This window comes from Vulpes vulpes, chromosome 9, assembly GCF_048418805.1.
Source record: "Vulpes vulpes isolate BD-2025 chromosome 9, VulVul3, whole genome shotgun sequence".
Lineage (NCBI taxonomy): Eukaryota > Metazoa > Chordata > Mammalia > Carnivora > Canidae > Vulpes > Vulpes vulpes.
The window spans coordinates 26394623-26404651 of record NC_132788.1 but is presented as its reverse complement, the minus strand read 5'-3'; the positions used below and the strand labels follow the sequence as shown (position 1 = coordinate 26404651).

The 10029-nt window shown below is 30.5% G+C and overlaps 1 non-coding gene across 1 annotated transcript; it reads left to right on the top strand.

Annotated features, from left to right (window-relative positions):
• Positions 1-233: 233 nt before the first annotated feature.
• Positions 234-317, top strand: LOC112934185 (small nucleolar RNA snoR8a). Its single transcript, XR_003237848.1, has one exon. It is a non-coding gene; the product is annotated as a small nucleolar RNA snoR8a (small nucleolar RNA).
• Positions 318-10029: the final 9712 nt, after the last annotated feature.

Genomic DNA, 10029 nt, shown 5'->3' with positions numbered 1-10029 from the left:
TATGACTCCTCTCTGAAAGGTCATAAATATATTATAAAATTGCATTTACTAAATAATCACCCTCTGCCTTGAAAGTTACAGAAAGCACAACTTTTATGCAGATCATTATCAAAAGAAATCAGAATGCCTTTGAGTGATTACAATCTGTATTGTAACAAGGGAGCATATATCGGATTTTAAAATGGTTTATTTAGGCTGAACTTAATGTCTCTTGTTTAATAAAAGTGAATTTTTTAAATGTGTTAAAAATAGTTTTCTGGAAGCCAATTGCTTTCTGCATAACAAACCATTACAAATATTCATAGAATTTGAGCATTTCTCTTTCTAGGATTCAAACTTAAGAGAATAGGCAAAATTCAAACAAAAATACAGATAAATATATTAATAAAAATATAATTTACAATAATGAAAAATTAGAAAATACTAAGTACTCAATCATGAGAAGTTGGAAGTTATGGCACCCTCATACAATGAACTATTAGGAAGCCATGAATGATCTTGTTCTCCAAGAATATTTAATGATGTAGGACATGCCTATATTGTATTTTAAATATGAAAAGAAAATGAAAGTAAAGTAAAAAAAAATTACTATTTTGCCAGGTGTAACAAAATTATTGTTTTAGGAAGAATTATCAGTAAGTCGAAAAATTATTTAAAAGATGATTTGTGATAAACCAAACTTTGGTTCTTTTTTTTTAAGATTTTATTCATTTATTAATGAGAGGCATAGAGAGAGAAGCAGAGACACAGGCAGAGGGAGAAGTAGGCTCCATGCAGGGAGCCTGATGTGGGACTCAATCCCGGATCTCCAGGATCATGTCCTGGGCTGAAGGCGGCTCACCGCTGAGCCACCAGGGCTGCCCCAAACTTTGGTTCTAAGACCACTCCACAAAGACTATTTTTGTTAGATTTTGTTTGGACAAACTTGTTATAAGGAACATTTTTGAGCATAAGTGGGAATTTAAATATTTACCAGATATTAGTTGGTGTTAAAAATAATAATTGATTTTGTTAGATTTAGTGTTATTTTAACTATGCAGGAAAATACTTCTTTAGAAATGCTTATGAAAGTATATGGAATGTAATGTTATGGTTTCCATAATTTGCCTTAAAATATGTTTAGGGAAAAATATAGAAAATTAAAAGTCCATGTCATACATGCAAAAGTACCATATTTAAAAATTTTAAAAACCAAAATACTCATATAAAACAAATGAACAAACAAGTTTAAAATTTGACCATGAAAATAAAAATGATAAAAATTAGAAAGTTTTCCAAGATGGAAGGAAGTTGAAGGAAATTTCCTATTCTTTTTAATAATGAAAAATGAGTGTTTAAAGGCAGTAGATAAGAAAAGAAATGATGAAGAGACTGAAAATAGTAGATAAAAAGTACTACTGAGGAACTAAGATAAAAGATTGGGTAGAAGATAGTAGATAGTTTCTATAGAGTAAGAAGAAGAAACAGTCTTTGAAAGCAAATCATCTGTATCTGATCTTCTGAAATGTAGAAGCGAGGATTTTGAAGTGCAGTCAGTATACAAAAGATGTGTTTCGTACTACTGTGATGTGTGTATATGTACCTAATGTTCTGAGCAAATGCACAGAAATAATGGAAGTACTCTCTTATATATTATTTTTGTAAATTTCATTTCTATAGAAATCAATTACTTTATACTACTTCTCTCACAAAACCTTCGCATGTATCTGCCAGCCCAGTAAGGTATATATTTTCCTTTATGTACAGCATATGTTCATATTCCCTTTTCCCAAATATGCTGGATTTAGGAGAAAAAAAATCACAAAATGCTTACTCTAAAACATGTTGATTGTTTATATACTATACATATCCCATTTCATACCAAATGTTTTTGTTTGTTGCTAACAGAGTGGTACAACCCTCCTCATCTCTCCTCCCACCTCTTCCCTATGACATCTGATTCTATGTTGAGAAACTTTCAACAGAAGAAGTTAGTGATAATCACGAGGTAACATTTTATTAAATAACTTCCAAATTTTTCTTCCTCACTTTTTCTTTTTCCAATCCTCCAACTAATTACCAATATAAATCATGCGAGGTACTTAGAAAGTGCTGTGCTTTATATCCATTGCTTTTATCTGGACTCCAGCCAATTTTGCTTTTCAACTTGGTACAATTCGGGTAGAATCTAACTTAATCTCAGTGCAAGCAATAGATTGTTTCCCCAATATCTCATAATACTATTCTTGATGTAATATTCATTTTTAATAGTAACGTACTTTCTCTATGTAAGTTCTAGAGCATGAAATAATTTATATAATTCATATGAATAGGAAGCTTATTGCAAAATCTTTAATCCAATATTGTAAATAAATACCTTTTCTGTGTATTTTTGAAAATCATGCTCTCAGTTCATCAGAATTATTCTTTTAGTTTTGTTAGTAACGTTCTAGCGTACTCAAGTATTCTGTATTTAAAGAAATAAAATAGCAAAACACTATCAACTAAAAATCTGTAATGTGATTCATTTCTGGTAGAGAAACTTTAGTCAAATTATATAAAAAATAATGTAGAATTTCAATACTGTATTTTCCTGCTGATGCTTTGAATATGTTAGAATACTGAAGTCTATAGTGGTTTTCAAATAAGTACATAGTGGACAGATTTTTGAAGAAATAATTAAAGAAACATGTTATTCTCTTATAGTATTTAATCCATGATCTAAAAAGAAATGGTGAACAATGAAATTAAAACATCAAATGGAAAGAATTCTTTTTTAACAATAAAATTATGTTTTAAAATTAGTTGATTATTTACATTGCTCTTTCAAACTCTTGCCCCAGGATAATATTTTTTCTTAAAATATATGTAAAATTTATAAATTATAATCAGAGATTATATAAGAAATATTTATCATTTTTTCCCAATTATACTTAATTTTTAAATAGAAAATATAAGTTCAATAGAGACTGCATGTAAAATTATAGACAATTTTATGAATAGCAGATATAGAATAACATTTTGCATGTACATGTATAAATAACATTTACAGAGTATTTAGTATTCCATTTTATGAGTATAATCATCAGAACCATATATCACATATATATACATGACACCTAAAATAACCTTAGTTATAATTTTAAAGTAAGCAAAGCATTCACTTAAATATGATAGAGTTTTAAATTTAGATTTAAATCTAATTTGGATATGCACATAGCATGATTCTATCATTTGACAAGAAATAGCACATGATATTATATACTATAAATTATGTGATACCAATATATTTCTGTGGTTATTTTATGTGTTGAGCATTTAACAAACCTTTATTAAATAAAAGTGTCAATGTGTAGAAGGCATATTATTACCTGTTACAGTAGATATATGTGGAAATAATTCCTATTTGTGTGTCTGGGAATGCTCACCTATGGTCAAATCTTAAAGAGCTTCTAAGCTACAAGAGTATAGAAGTCAAGGGAAGTTTTTAGTAAAAGAATTTTAATTTTCACGTGGAATTATAAATATGCAATGAAAAAAGAAATAAATAAGTCCATTAAAGAGCCAAATTCAAACAGTTATGCTAACAATTAATCAGACCAACTGGAATCCCTCTATTAATTATCCAACTGATAAATTAGCCTATGATTATTCTTTTTAATCATTAAGATCTTGGTTTGGCAGAAATGAACATAAGTGTAAAAATTCCTTAAGTATTTCAAAATGTGAAAGCAATTTCAGATCATATATAAACTTCAAATAAAAAGTGAAATGTAACTGTCACCAGGGAATATTAATAATCACAAAGTAAATAAACACAGTTTCCTTTTAAGTCTGTTGACAGCAGTAACTAATTAGTTGAAATATCTCTACAGATCCAATTATGATCAGCTTAAGTCCTAAAAATATCATGGCAGAATTCTGGTTTTGTCTCCAACATTTTAAGAGCCTGAAAATTGTCACATACAATTTTTCAACAACAAAAAAAGTAAACAAACTGAAATAAATGACTTATTTGGGACCCATCAGAAAGTTGAAGTCACAAAACAAATTGTCATCTGAAATCTAGAGACAGGAAAATATAGTCACACTTAGGATCTGTTTACTTGGAGCAGAAGTTACTGAAGGCATAAACTTGTAGGAACACTTTTAAAGTAATTTTGATGAACTCTAGGGCTTGAGTGTAGGTTAGCATGAGAGTAAAAATCTCGTTGGGAGAGAAGTTACCTTACGAAGTTCCCTACCCTTTTGTGTGTTTTACTTCCAGGAACCCTACCAAGTTCAAATGGTGAAGAGCCAAAAGAGATATCCTCATAGCTCTGGAATGAGGCAGGGCAAAGACACCATTTTCAAATATTTCCAGAACATCCTTCACAACAAGTGTCTACCTAACAAAGAAAAAGATTTGATTAGAGCTTTAATTCACTTGGGAGAAGGACACTTACTCACCTGTACCACCTCTAGCTTTCCTGTCTCATCCAAGGGGATGTGGAAGCTACAAAACACTTGTGAAGATCACAGACTGTGGACAAAAACCCATAAAAAACTAAAATGTAATCACAAGGTTATAGAATGCTTCCTTTCTCTCATATCTTAACACTACATTAATAGGCAGGATAGCTATGACAGCTAAAAGTTACGACTCTAAGAGTTATTAGGAAAAGCTTTAAAACAAAGGAAGCAAAAAAAAAAAAGTAAGTGAAAAGATTTTATATCTCTGATATCTACAGCTACAGCAAACATTAGACACAACCCAATTCTAAGGTAAAGTAACATAAATCTTTACACCAAAAGCCTATTTAGCTTTGTTCCTGTACCTGGTACATCATGTCTAGCTTTTAAGAAAAAAATTATAACTCATCCTGAAGGCAGAAAAAACAGCCTAAAGAGATAAAGTAAGCATCAGAACTAGACTGAGAGATGACATACATTTTGGAATGATCAAACAAAATTTAAATTAAATATAAATAATATGTTAAGGACTCCATTGGAAAAAGCAGATAACATGCAAAAATAGATGGGTAATGCAAACAAAGAGATAAAAACTCTAAGAAAGGGGGAACCCTTCTGGGTGGTTCAGCGGTTTAGCACCTGCCTCTGACCCCAGGCGGGATCCTGGAGTCCTGGAATCGAGTCCCACGTCGGGCTCCCGACATGGAGCCTGCTTCTCCCTCTGTCTGTGTCTCTGCCTCTCTCTTTCTCTTTCTCTCTCTCTCTGTCTGTCTATCATGAATAAATAAATAAATAAATCTTTAAAAAAAAAACCTCTAAGAAAGTAGTCTTAAAATGCTAGTAGCAACAACAATAACAAACACAACAACAAAACACTTAAAGAAATGAAGAATACCTTTGATGGGCTCATCAATAGATTGATCATAGCCAAGGAAATAATCAATGAGGTTAAAGATGTGCCACTAAAAATTTCCCAAATTGAAAAGCAAAGAGAAAAGAAGAATGAAAATAAATAGAACATGCAGTAACTGTCAAACAATTACACAAATCATAACGTAACAAGAATACCAGAAAAAGAAACAGAAAAACGAACAATGAGAAATATTTAAAGTAATAATCGCTGAGAATTGTCAAAAATCAATGAATATAAAAAACACAGAGCCAACCAAACACTATGTAGATAAATACCGAAAACTCTATACCTAGGCATGTTGCATTAAAACTATGGAAAATCAAGAATAAAAGAAAAACTTGAAAGAAGCCAGGGGAAAATATCTTACTTATAGAGAAACGAAGATAAGAATTACATGTAATTTTTAAAAATCAGAATCCATAAAAACAAGAATAGAATGGAATAAGATATTTAAGCTATTGGGGAAAAAATTCACCATGCAAAAATTCTATATCCAGTGAAATTATTCCTCAAACACAAATGCAGTGCAAGAAATGTTAAAAAAAAATGTTTAAGGAAGAGAAGAAAAACTATATAGCTCAGAAGCTCAGATATACAAAATCAAGGAGGAGTGTTGGAAAAGGTTAAGGTAAAATGAAATACTTCCATTTCATTTTCTTGTAATTAATCTAGATATTAATAATTTAGTAGTTAAAATAATAAAAAAATGTATTGGGTAGTTATACCATATAGATGAGTGAAATAAATGGCAGCAAAGTTGTAAAGAAGAGAAGGGAAAATTTTAAATGCTGTTAAAATATACCTGCAATGCATGTGAAATGATCTAGCGTTGCTTTAGGTAGAATTAGATTAGTTATAAGTATACAGTATAAATAATAAAGCAAGACCTAAAAAATGTTATAAAAAAAGAGCGATATGCTGAGAGAGGATAGAAAATGCAATCATAAAATGCTTAATTAAAACCAAAGAAGTCAGAAAAAAAGGAGTAGAAAAGAAAAACAGCAAAGCACAAGTGCAATGAATACAAAAGTTACAAATATAAAAGATATTAATCCAATGATATCAATTATATACCACCTAAACACACCAATGAAAAGATAAGACTGTCAGACTAGACAAAGCAGAATTCAGAAAAAGGAAATTTATCAGGGATGAAAATACATACTGATAAAAACTCAATTATCTCAGAAGACCTAACAGTCTTTTATACGCATATATCTAACAACAAAGTATTAAAATATAGGAAACAAGAATGAAGAGAAATGTAAGGGGAAATAGGCAACCCACTACTATAATTGGAGAGTTTAACATGCATGCTTTTTTCAGTAACTGATAGATCCAGTAGGCATGATATCAGTAAGGATATAGCTGACTTGAACAAAACCCAATAAACTGGATCTAGCTGACATTTGTAGACTGCTCCATCCAACAGCAGCAAAATACACATTTCTCAAGCTCATATAGAATATTCTGGGTCATAAACACAATCTAATAAATTTAAAAGAATATATAACATTCAAAATATGTTCTTAGATCACTGCATAATTGCACAGGAAATTTTAAAAAATAGAAAAATAGCTGAGAAATTCTTAAATATTTGGAGATTTTTTTTTAAACTTCCCACTAGCTCCAAAAAAAAAAAGTTTAAATATAATAAAATATGTACAGAATCTATGTGGGGAAAAATAAAAACTCTGATGAAAGAAGTCAAAGAATATCTACATAAAAAAAGAGATTCCATGTTTATGGATTGGAAACAATACCTTTAATATGTCAGTTCTTCCCAAATTGATCTATAGACTCAGCACAATTCCCATAAAATCCAGGAAGCTTTTTTGTAGATATTGAAAAATGGATTTTAAAGTTTTAAGGAAAGGTCAAAAACTTAACCTACAACATTTGAAAAACAACAAAGTTGGAGGACTCATGCCCTCTGATTCACTTTAATGTATAGTGATAAAAACAGCATAGTATTGGTGAAAGAATATACACTTTATTGAAACAAAATAGAGATCATAGAAACAGACCCACACAAGCATGTTAAACTCTCCTGATTTTTGCCAAGGTAATAAAGGCAATTCAATATAGAAAAGATCATCTTCTTGACATGGTGCTGGAAATATTAATCATTAAAAGACAAACTTTACAACTTCCACAACTATTTATTAAAAATGAATTATAGGCATAAATATGAAACATGAAACTGTAACACTTTCAGAAGAAAACACAGGACAACATCTAGGTGCTTTGGGAATAATTTTTAAGATAAAACATCAGTAACATGATCCATAAAAGAAAAAGATGATATATTGGATTTCATAAAAATTATAAAGACATCTGTTCTATAGAAGATACTATAAAGAAAATAAAAAGTAGTCACGGTCACAAAGAAAATATATGCAAAACACCTATATGATAGTAGACATAATTTAAAATATACAAATCACCCATAAAACAGCAACAATAATACATAAGCCAAATTTAAAAATGGGAAAAAACTTTGAACTGACACACCATCAAAGAACATGTACAATAGCTGTTAAACAAACAGCAAACAGTATTATTTGTCATTAAGATTAAAATGAGATACTGCTATATACCTCTAAGAATGGGCAAAATCCAAAAAAACCTGACACTACCAGTTGCTAGTAAAAATGTAGAACAAGGGCAGCCCCAGTGGTGCAGCAGTTTAGTGCTGCCTTCAGCCCAGGGCCTGATCCTGGAGACCTGGGATTGAGTCCCACATCAGGCTCCTTGTATGGAGCCTGTTTCTCACTCTGCCTGTGTCTCTGCCTTTCTCTCTCTCTGTCTGTCTCTCACGAATAAATGAATAAAATCTTTAAAAAAAATGCAGAGCGAGAATAACTCTTTCTTACTGGTAAAGCACAATGGTATAAATAAACACTTTGGAAGACATTTTCTAAGTTTCTTACAAAGCTAAATATAATTTTTCCATAAAATCTAGCAATTACCCTCCTGAGTATTATGCAAACAACTTGAAAATTTTTTCAATATGTCATCACATCAATGTTTATAACAGATCTTTTTTTAATCACCAAAAACTGGAAACCACCAAAGTGACCTTCAATATGCAAGTGAATAAACAACCTGTGGTATATCAATATAAAGGATAGCATTCAGTAATTAAAAAAAAATTATCAATGAAAAGACATAGATGAAGCTTAAGTACATACTGCTAAGTGAAAGAAGTCAATCTGGAAAGTTTACATAGTATATGATTTCATTTAAATAAGATTCTGTAAAAGACAGTGAAAAAGACAATACAAGGATTAGTGGGTGTTAGGAATTCAGGGGAAGTAGATAGTACCTCAGTCCTTAGATATGGGCTATGCAAAATGACATATTGCCAAAGAATACAATATAAAAAAGGAGGAGGGAGTAACTTTACAGTAGAGAAACTGGACAAATGCTACCAAGTCAGCTGATCAAGGTCAACATCAATTGTGATAAATCATGTTAATAGGTACCCTTGATACAGTGTCCTGAAATGGCACATTATTTTTTGTGGCCTTCCTTAGAAAAATGTATAGTTTCAGTCTAATCATGAAAAAAAAATCAGATAAGCCTCACATCAGGAATATTCCACAAAATACCTGCCAGAACTCTATGAAAGGCTTTTTTCTATCAAAAACAGTGCCACAGACAAAAGACCCTAAGAAGGCATTGGTGGCTTGTTTTTATATGGTATCCTGGATGGAATCTTGGAACTAAAAACAGACATTAGATAAAAATGTTAAAATCTGAAAAAAAATCTGAAAAAAAACATAGACTTGGTCTAATATGTCAATATTGGTTCATTAATTGTGAAAACACACCATATAATTTAAGATGTTACTTATAGGGAAAAAATGGGCATGGGAGTATATGGGAACTCTCTGCACTGTACTTAAAATTTTTTTCTGTAAATCTAAAACTGTTCTAAAAAAAGTTGGCATTAAAAAATACTATTAAGCTATCAAAGAGATCTTACTCCTTTCATATATTCATGCTAACAAATATAGAATTGATTAAGTGGTCTTTTTTAAAGATAGGATGAAAGAAAACACCCTATAGTGTGATAGGGTAGTGATTTTATGCAGTTTTCCCTTTTCAACTACTCAATACAAATATTCTGACAGAATTTGTTTTACATTATTAAATCTGAAAGAGTTTTCATACCTCTTATACTAATGCCAAAATTAAGAAGCCAGGAAATGTATCCATTTCAAAGGAAAAAGGAAGTCCTTAACCAGTTTCTGATGCAAAGGCCTGTGCTCTGAAAAACAGAGAAACAAACCAGACGGAAGATCAAATGTTAGATGAAAATTGATGACAAAATTACTTTAAAAGACTTAGAAAAAAATCTAGAAATTCATGATGTGTATTTTCTTTTTTTCTGGCTTACTAAAAGATAAGTGAAAGCAGAGTTACCATACACATGTTTCTACAGATATGGGATCAAACAAAGAAACACTGTCTCAAATGCTCTAAACACTCAGTTTCCCTCCAAATACATTTATTTAGAAAATTGTTTCCTGTTCAGTATACAAGAAAGCATATTTTATTGTTAAAAAGAATAACCTGGAAATGAGAAACCACTTGTTGTAATTAAAAATAATAATAACTATTATTTATTAAATACATAGAGTATGATAGGTATTGCCCTAAATATTAAAGCTGAATTA